Below are 11,074 nucleotides of genomic sequence, written 5' to 3' on the forward strand. Positions count from 1 at the left end.
AAAAAAAAAAAAAAAAAAAAAAAAAAAAAAAAAAAGACAAAAAAGAAACAAAAATGCAAAAGTTCTCTACTGACAGCCAGGCCTCCTTTAGGAGCTTCTATAGGGTCATCAAATGATCATTACTGTTGTGAGGAAGTCTGAATTTTTTCTAACACAAAGATAAAAGTATGTCTCAGTGGTGAATGTCTTGCACTCCATCTCCCAACAACATCAAATTGGTATGAAAGTAAAGAAGTAAAGAAGCTTAAAAAAGAAGCGTACCCGTATCTTTTGACATTACAGTAACACCACAAGGCTCAGAGTATCATGCTACAGTTGCATAGGATTTAAATCATAATGCCCAGTAAACATTTGAGTAGTGGCAGTATTTCTCTTAGCTGTTTTCAGTATTTATCCATGTTATATATTTGGCACAGATTTCTAGCTTCCCATCAACAAAGGTGGCTATCCTAACCAACAAAACTTCCCACAAGGGTTTGGACATAAAATTATCTCTTGTGATATAATCTCTTTCCTTTTGCCACAGTTTTGACATGGATTAGAATTTTCTGCTACTGTATTCATTATCCTACCAAGATGACAGTTCTCTAATGGACTGACAATGGTGATTGGATCAATCAGTGAGGTTCACATATAACTACATCCTTCTTGTCAATTAGTTTCTGTATCACAAGGGGTACTTTGCTACAAAAAGTCAAGACAAAGAAATATATAGTATTGACATGGAGATTTCTTTCACTTTTTTAGTCTTAGTATGATCATCTATTTTTATATATATAAATATATATATAAATCACAGATTTTAACTTCTTAATTACAAGCTCAGGGTTGACACATCTTTGTAAAGAAAAAATGTTTTGTCAACCAGCTCTTCTTATTTTGTGCTGCTCTAAAAAGAAATCCTTTAATGACTGATGAGCATAAGAATGAAAGAAGAGAACTTTTTACATATCCAGTTGTCCATTTCTGAAAAAGTTGCAAGGTTGGGGAGAGAACCCTTTCTGCGTGTGTTCATTTGTGTGGGCATGTGAGTTTGTGTGGGATGCCTACAGAAGTATACAGAGCCATGTGACTTTATTTGTGATGGTAGTTGTATTCTCAAATGCTTGAAGAATATGTCACTTTAATAATCATAGACTACATGGTTGTGTCTCCGGATAGAATACTGCTGGTTTATATTGGATTGTACAACCTGAGGCTATTTTAACACCAGAATGTCAGCTGGTAGGCAGACATCAAACCTGTCCCTCCCCCAGCCATAAAGGGCTTCTGTGAAAATTTTGAGAGAGATGAAAATCATTTCCTAAAAATATATGTCCTCATTCCTATAAATATTCTAGAGTTAGTATGGACAAGATATGAAACACTTTAAAGTAAGCCAGCCACATAATAATTAAATTGTTGAACATGTAAATGGCATATGTTCTAATCTCTTTTTCTTGTCAAATTATAATTAGCTACCAATTCAACCATTGAATTAAAGTAGTAAACATGTGGCACAATAGGAAAAAATATACTTAAGCACTTTTACCAAAATATTTACAAACTAGCAACATATTATATCACATAAGAGAAATAAATAGTAGGCTAAGACACTGTATTCCTTTTTATGTTTTTGTTGTGTATTTAAAACTGATAAATTCCTGTATTGTTGATCCAATTCAGTATTATATGTTTTCATGCAGAAGCCACTAGCTTTATGACCATCTTCTGATTCATGTCACACATTTCGTAGCTAGATTTTTGCAGGTTTCAGTAATTCTGACGATTTGCTTTAATGCATGCTTTAGTGTGAAAATTAAATCTCTTTGGTAACATCATCAGTAGAATTAAAGCTGACTCAGACAGCAAATTTGTCTGACTGGCAGTCTGGTCCAGTCTAAGCAGAAGTTCTTTCCTTTGAATTCCATCCCTGACTAACATATACAGGATCACAGGAAGGATATTTTTAAAACTCTTCGGTGGTCCTCATACTCCTACATAATTATTTGCACTGCTGCACTTCCCAAGACCTGTTCCAGAACACAAAAGATTTCAATTTCACTTTCTCCATTAAGCATTTATTCTGGAGTACCTGATGCCAGTCCCACCCAATTACCCCGTGTCCTGATGGTTATACAGTATGTAATGACATAAACCATATCCACCTCTATTGGGGAAAGCAGAGATAAGGATAAATTTGAAAGCAAGGCAATTCTGACTCCTTTCTTTCCTACTAGTTCTGGCACAGGTTAGGTCACCTGGGGAACTGCACTAAGCTGCACCAGCAGGGCATGGTTGAAACACATAGCTGGAATCTATTATACTGTAGTCACTGGGCACTGAAACACATGCAGCTCCCCACTATAATTCATGGCACTTTACATGAAGTGCTATGAGTTACAGTGACCTGTTCTCCATGCACGCCCGCCCCCTCCCCCCCAACCCAATAGACATTTGCTGTTGGGTCAGGGGAGGAGCGGGGGGCCATTAAGCTACACTTTGGAGCCAATCCAAGAGGAGCTGTGTGTCTGCAGCCTCTCTCCCCTAGATGCCACCCTCCCCCCCACTTCAACCTCTCCCTCCAGTGTAGTCTGCAAAATGGGAGAGGCAAAAGGGAGGGGGAGGGAGCTACAGGCTGGGGTTTGCCCAGCCTGTGCTGGGGGTGGGGAGGGTGGCTTGGAGCCCCTTACTTCAGAGAGGTGCTCCAACCCACCCTCCCCCACTCCAGCACAGGCTGGGCAAACCCCACCCACAGCTCCCTCCCACTACCTTCTCCCCCTCCTATCCTGCAAACAGCACCAGGAGTGTGGCTGGGCTACATCAGTCCAGTCCTGGTCACACACAGGGACTGACAGAAGTTAATGAAGGTGCTCCACTTTGGAGCACCTTCATCTGAACCTACATTATATGAGGGTTAATTTATCACATGATCAGACACTTTTGCTCTGCAGCCATGTATTTCTGTCAGGGCACAACTATAGAGCACTTTCAGGGAGCCAGTCACATGACAAAACATCACTTCTTTGAGCACTCACTGATCCTATTGTCTGCATCTAGCACCTCTTTGGCAGGAGACTTCAGGAAGGGAGGGACAGAAGCAGGTGAATCCCCAGTATGGGACTTGCAGGAAACTTCTTTCTTTTCATTGCCTTAACATTAGACAAAGTCTGGACTGTAGGACAGGATCTGTTCCATTAAATCAAATTCATCCTCAGTGTAAACTGATTGGCTTTACTGCACCTACATGAGGAATTAATTATTTTCTATAGTATTCTTCTGTTTGCCTGCTATTCAGAAATGATTCAGTTTCCTGACATGGCAGTCCTTTTGTATGAGACACCACATGCACATATTTCATGCTACTCTCTAAAGTTCCCTCTGCACAGATGATATTTTTCTTAGAGTTAAGGGAGTTGTTAAATCAATGGAGCACATGAAATTGGGAATTAGGAAATAAAAAGTGCTTACAAGTTTATGAATCTACGTCATTTAAAGTACCTCTACTTGCACCAGCTTTATTATAATAATTATTTTTCTAAAGATAATATTCTTTGTATACCACCATTTCTTTTCTCTTAATCATTGTTAAAGGAAGAGATAATAAATAAGGATAATATATTCTACAGCAAACAGGACATACATTCTTAAGTAAAGTCTCTTTATTGCATGGCATTCTCTTGTCACAGTCCAGAAGCCCCATGCATCTTTGGAGGATTTCAGTGAATTAGGTATAGTAATGAATAACACAGTGGGTGTAGTAGCTTCCTGTCTGGTTTATTTTAGTATTCCCTTTATTCTGTGTGTCCTCACATTTGGGGGTTTCAGTGTGCAGCCAGCTTTTGTTTTGTACAACTGCAAGCTGAATCACAGATGTTGTTAGAAATGAGGGAGTTTGCAACCGTGGGATAGGAGGAAAGGAGGGAAAAATCAGATTGAGATTTTCTGTTCAAAATGAGAAACAGGAGAATATTTGATGTGTCATAGATAGGATCCTAGTAAAAGCCAACACATGTCAGTACACCACACAGCTTGTTCACATAAAGCTACTCATTCTTTACATCTTTTAGTATCTTCAAATGAATGGTAAATGTCATCCTAGCACTGAGTGGTCTTCTAAAGAGGAACATTAAAGAAGCAAGTTTTCCCCAACTGTCTGAACCAATCCTGATATTTTTCATGCAACATATGCATGATTTAGAACTGCCCTTGGAGAACTGCAAAGTACATGCTAATGCAAGTCATGCTTAACATCAACTGTCTAGTTGTTAATCTTAACCAACCTTAAGATTTTCTTCATATTGTCAATACAGTTTAATTGCTATTTCATGCAAATATTTTTAACTTATTTTAACAGAAAAAAGAAACACCATGCCAGTTAATAAGACTTCTGTGATTCCATCTTCACTTTATACATATCAAAAAGCCATTCAAACCAAATATAGAGAATATAGAAAATCTAGCAAATAAAGTTGCCACAGATTTTTATAGAAGCTAGAAGAACACATGCAAATTGCAGATATTGACAGAGAACCAAAATTTGAAACTCCATAAAGCTGGCTTTTATAACATTAACCAACAAGTAATTCTCTACTTCTCCAGATCTGGCAGATAAGAAGGAATAGACCCAATGAGAATACAATATTCTGTGGAATTGTGAAATCCCCAAAATTGATATGGTTTCAAAGGGAAAGAGAATATTAAAATGCTGAGACTAGAGGCAGTGTTGTAAATACACTTTAAGAAAGTGAGACAGACAACAATGAACACCTTCCAAATAAGTAAAGACAGACAGACAGTTCACTCAATGGCACAATGTTTCCATTCTGCACAGACACACTCACTGTGATGATCGCTGCAATTACACACCTTTTGTTAAGAAAAGCAGTGTACGAAAATGTAGACTTCTTGGTAAACTGCAGTACAGAGTGAAAAATAAGCAACATGCTAGCCTCATCATTGATGATAAGGCTTAGGAGGACTGAATGGAATCCTAGAATCAGAAGGTTCAATGGGACTTCCAGAGTCATCTAGTCCAAACCCCTCCACAAAAGCAGGATGCACTGTTCCTGAAATCAAGAAAGCAGGTTTATAGAAGAGAAGCAGCAGTTTAAAAATTCTTTTAGCATCAGGAAAGGGAGCAGTCTTAGAGTTATTCCAGTTACACACTTTTTTGACAGGCCGTTCCATCTTCATAGACTTATTTCTTGACCAAAGTTATTGCACAATTATATGATGATAACCTGATATTGGTTACATTAATTATCCTTGTACTCTACTTAGCATTGTTTTTGGTAAAATGACCATCTAGATTGTAGTTTTAGCATTTCTGGCAACTACCTAATCATCTTGTGTCACATCTGTACTGTATGCATAAGATACTGGTTCTGTTGAAGTCAGTGAGGGCATTTTTATATGTGTAAGTGCCACAACACCGGGCGTTTTGGAAAGCGCCTGGCACTGTGCCACATGCAATTGTATAAGCGTCAAAATGTGCATCAGCGCTGAGAAAATGGCAGCAGCGCACTTTTGAACTAAAACACCTTGGAGGTGCTTTAGTTCAAAAGTGCACCGCCGCTATTTTCTATATACTGATGCACATTTCGCCACTTGCACAACTGCACATGGCGCAGTGCAGTGTGTGTCACCTCGCATGCAGAGCAGACTCAATTAACCAAGTTTGCTCAGAAGCGGCGGATCTCCTCCACATTGCCAAATGAAAAAATATGTGTATAAATGTCTTTATAGTTCTGCCACTGACCTCAATGGAAATTCAAAAAGTGCTGGGCATTTTCTGCAAGATTTTGTAGAGTTCCTTTTTATGGAGGGATTTTTGTAGTTTGTCGCTGGGTTTCATTTGGGTTCTAAACCAAAACCAAAACTTACAAAATTTTCCAGGAAACAGAACGTAGCCCTTCCACCAGTCCTCACACGTAACCCACAGGCAGGGAACCAGGAAACACTGCAGACAGAAGTGGTCGTTTTTGCCCAACCTTCCCCTAGAGGATGGCGAAGGTGTATTGGAGCCCCCCTCTCCCCCAAGGTGGAGGGGCTCCAAATCATCCACCTCACCCTTCAGCACCAGCTGAGGAGCCATATGAATAAGCCCCCTCCCTATCTGAAAACAACGATCACTGGTAAAGAGCCTTGGCCACTGCTATGGGAACCTGGCTGCAGGCTCCCAGCCCCCTGGGAGATTCCCCTCCCCCTGGAGCCAACAGTGAATGTCTGTTTGGTCTGGGGTAACGCTGCAACTCAGAGCACTTTGCAGAAAATCTTCTGGTTAAAGCTGGAAGCTGCACTTCTGTCTGCACTGTAAGGCTCCTAACTAAGTGGTACCCTTCCTGAGCGAAACAACCTGATTTCCAGAGAAACTTAATTAAAAACAAATTATTTCATTTAAATGTTTCCATTTACCTAGCAGCTCCAATTTCAACTTGTCCCTGACCAGGTACCTTCTGTATTATGCCAATTCACATATGGATGTCTCAAGTGCACTTTCCATGGTTTTCCCCCCTTCTCTAGTCCAGCCCTAGTAAAACAGTAAACTACAAATTTCAGGAAAAAGGCAACCTCCAGAGGTGCTGCTTGTTTGTTGCATCCAAAGCAACTGTGTTACCGAGATCAAAGTTTGCTTTTTGGGGATTTCATTCATAACCAAAAATAGAGAGGCAACGAAAAGAAAAAAAAATTTCCTTCCTCTCAGCTAAAATGCATTGCTCTCCAAATTGCCAATATTTCCTCTACTTTTTATTTAATCAAGGGAAGGTCAAGAAGACAAATCATATCCTTCTAAAATCAGAAATCAGTAAGGCATTTCCCAAAAAAACAAGAGCAGTAGTCGGCTTTTAGATTTGAGAAGGAAAGAAGCAGGAAAGACCTCTACCTTGTCTAAAGTTAGAGACTAGTCTTTTAGACAGCTGCACTGTTGTCACTCCATGAGCTGTTATCTGTCTCAGATTATCTGAGACAGATAAATTGGACTGTGTGCATTCCAGCTACAGACTGTGATATTTTTTCTTCCAATAAGGACAGTGATGAGTGATTAGGAAAAGCATAGATTTTGGAATGAAACCCAACATTTTTTCATGTGAAGAGGGAAGTAACTGGGAATCAACAGACCTACAACTGGACCTCACCACTATCTTCTCCTTTTCTTTTACTCTCAGAATTACTTTCCTTTTAGACTTGACTTCACTAACTGGTAGTTTACTGACATGCAGTCAAGAAAAGGTGCTAATCATACTTCTGAATTTTGAGATATTTGCTTAGCCTTCTTGCTAGGCCTCACTCTTGTCTCATTTTCTAGGCATGCAGTCTAGCTCTGTAGTGGGGGAAGAATTCTGCTATCTTAAATAGAACTGTGTGATGCAGAGGTCCCTACCCTAAAACCACAAATATCTGAGCCACAAAAGCTCATCCTGTTTCTATCTCACATTTATTTGAATTACTAATCTCCAATATTTGTCCAGTGAGCTTTGTCCTAAAGCCTAAAAAGGGCAAGTCTCTGAGATGCGGGAGACTCAAGGTGAAGTCCCCAATCTGACTTAGAACAGGGACATGAGCCTAGGATTCCCACATCCCAGTCGATGCCCTGGCCCTCAGGCATTTGCTTTTCAGGGGTCTCTCTCTCTCTCTCTCTCTCTCGACCAGAAGTTTCCTCCTAAACCCAATCCTGTTTTTTGTCGAAAAGTTTCTGACCAGCTCTGCTCTTAATCTTATCCGGTTTAAATGATCAGCATTCCTGTAGCTATCATTTCACCTAAAGCTAAGTCTAGTGCATAAGATGGTTCTCTTTTTCACTGAACAGCATAGAAATGGCTTTCAATCTTCCTTCTAAATAGCCTTTACAGAGCTCTTCTATGTCTGCATTTAATTTAGCTCCATGCCTCTTGCTTCAGTCAGGAAAGATAGTGGCAGCCAGAAACCTGAACTATCCTTTCTCTTCTTAACAGGATCTATTGCACCTTACATCATCCCCTTATTTTATACTCCATAATCATCTATTAGTATAGTATTATAGCTTTTAAACTACTCTTTGCCTCAGTAGTTCCAGTGTGACAAACTATTATTTTCTTTTCATGACAATAGCATATAGCTTGCATTTTCAATTGTCCTGTTGTACTGTTCTTTCAGTAATGCCAGCAACAGGGAATTTGCAATATTGCTGAAAACAGATAAGCTCAAATTCAACATCATCAACAAAGGTCTGAGACTGACTCTGTATTCATTTGCTTTGCTTTTGCTTTTGCTTGCTGACTTGCTTTGTTCCTATTTTATTTGGTTTTGGTTGTTTGATAGTTTGCTTGGGTGGTCTTTTTTCCTTAAGTTTGAATATTTTGAGTGTTGTTTTGTTTACATTTATATTAACTGTATGTGCATTAGGTTATATGCATGCAAGATACATATATATGAACCATTTAGATAATCACGTGGAGTAGATGGATTTTCAATAGTTCAGTGATCTCAGAATATGTCTGTACCGTGCAAAGCAGTGACATGCAGAGATACCCAATGCCAGCTCTGTGTGTTCCTGCACTGAGACTGGAAGCAGCGTAGCCACATCATACCATGATACCCAGGCTAGTTAGCTCTACTGAGAAGCACCAGCTATACTGCTTCTGATCTGTGGAGTTATAACATGCACCGGGGATCTCTACACTGTGTTGCACAGATATACTCTGTGTTTTCACATTAAGTACTTCTGCCCCAATATAGCATAGGGTCTGAGGAGTCCTGATACTGGATCCAACTCCAAACGTCCTTCAGGATTTTAGGGAAAATTAATGTTATTAAAGAAAGCTGGGGTGGGGTGCAAAAGTATTTTAAAATGGTGTGATTTCAGGCATCTATGTGAATATGCACACATGTACATGCACTATTTCAGGCTTGTCCAACATAGGGCCCGCGGGCCGCCACGCGGCCCTCCACGCTGTGAGGTGCTGCAACAGGAAATGAAAGTAAACACTGTACTTTTGTTTCGGGGAGGTGATGTGATACCGCTTCCTGTGAGGTCTTTGAATATGGCTCGCCGGCCCACTGGGTAATAAAAAGTTCATGATCTGGCCCCACATTCAAAAAGGTTAGATACCCCTGCACTATTTTAAAAAATGTTAGAGCCCCTTTCCAAATTAAGTTAACCTGAATGCAAAATGATCATTGGTGGACATTTTGCACTCAGAGAGCTAAAGAAGCCCAAAACTACATTAAACAAGGAACATTTATATGCAACCTCCATCCCATGTCACCTCTTTATCTTTATTAACAGAAATAACATTATCTCTATTAGCAATTTGGACAGTTGTATAACTAGGGGTGACAACTGAGACACCAGCCCCAGGCATCAATTTTGAGGGAGTGCAAGAATGGCTGCAAACCCACTGCTGGCCCACCTGCCACCACCATCACTACCCAGATGTCACTGCTGCCCAGGGCACAGAAACTGCTTGTTACACCTCTGCATTTCAATATGCTTACAGATTCAAGGAAAAGTTTGTTATTTAAATACATAACAGACAAAAGCTTGAATCAGGAAACAACTAATGATTGTATGTGGTGATTAAATTTGTATGGACGTAGACAACTTGTAAGAACTTTGCCTAAAATTGTAGAAATTGTTACTACAGCTTTATTGCTGTACTTAGAATAATATTAACCTAATTGAATGTCAAGCAATGAGGGGAGAGTCTTGCTCTAAATTAGCAGTAGCATAACTGAGGACAGGGCAACCAGGTCAGCAACCCCACACACTGCTTTTGTTAGGGGGAGAAGGTGCAAAAATAGTCACAACTGCAACAGCAGCTGATTGTGCCATTATAATTGGCATCATGGGAGCTGGCATCCGCTCTGAGTACAGAGATGCCCAGCTACTGGTTTGAAACTACAATATCATAATTATTCTACAGAAACAAGATTTCCACATTCTTAATATCGCAGCCTTATCCGAGACAAAAAAGAAAACTAATTATTTCACATTTGGGACATGGTAAAAAATTATATGGTTTGTGTATTTGAAGGATACAAAACCAAATACATTACAATTTAAAAGTATTAAAATTAGAAGTTCAGCTTTACTATTATTTTGACTACTAAATGTATTAATCTAGATATAAATAATAGATAGCAGTATACCAAGGCAGAGTTTGACCATTTAAGGAAGAGATTGTTCCTTCGCTTTATTATATAAAAATGTAATGAACCATAGACAGAAATGAAGACATACAAAAACTGTTTTGTTATATTCCTAAAATGGACTTTGGAGATCCCAGTATTTTTGTGTAAAATGCCTTAAGTCATTTTCAATAGGGCTAATGCAATTGAATCTTTCTCTACATATAGCCTTTTATAATAACTGGTCTATATACAACGCTCAACTGCTATTTTCATTAGAAGTCATGTACAGCCTTATGAATACTACACCTGTCTCATTACAGAAGACAAATCAAGAAGTTTCTGCCTTGTTATCTGTAAATGCATTTTCAATCCAAATTGTACATTAAGAGCTTCATGAGAGAAGAATTGCAGTACTACTTGAACTGGAAAAATCTGCCTAATGGGTAAACCCTAAATTCTCCCAAGTTTGAATTCCAGACCATATATTTCCTGTCCTTTCATCTTATTTGCCCTAATGGGAACCACATGTATTTTTATGTCAGGCATTTTCCTCTTTTTCTCATTATCAAAAGATTAGTATTTCTTTCTTTATATTCCTCTTTGTCAACATGAAAAATCAGGAGAGGGATTCAAAAGGAACTTACCATGTATCAGTTCTTTCTTTTATTGGCCAAGTCAGTCCTAGTGTAAATAGATGAAAAAGCCAACTGAAGAGGATCTATTGCCTTCCTTATAGGACATCTAAATTTGTCACCACCTTTTGCTGCCATCTGCCACCTTACATAGGAACTGATTCTCTGATGCTGTTCTATAATAGCATGCCCCTATGTACAGTGTAAAATGATACCAAATCGGAAGTTGGTTTTCACACCAAGGGGCAAGATAGAACAGAGTCAGGTCCCTTCTATCCTCATTCATTTATCTTTCCAGTCACTGATCCAGACCTTTGCCACCATGAACTGCTTTATTTTTGGCCAACTAT

Source organism: Gavialis gangeticus, unplaced genomic scaffold, assembly GCF_001723915.1.
Source record: "Gavialis gangeticus isolate Ggan-Ray unplaced genomic scaffold, GavGan_comp1, whole genome shotgun sequence".
NCBI classification, from domain to species: Eukaryota; Metazoa; Chordata; order Crocodylia; family Gavialidae; genus Gavialis; species Gavialis gangeticus.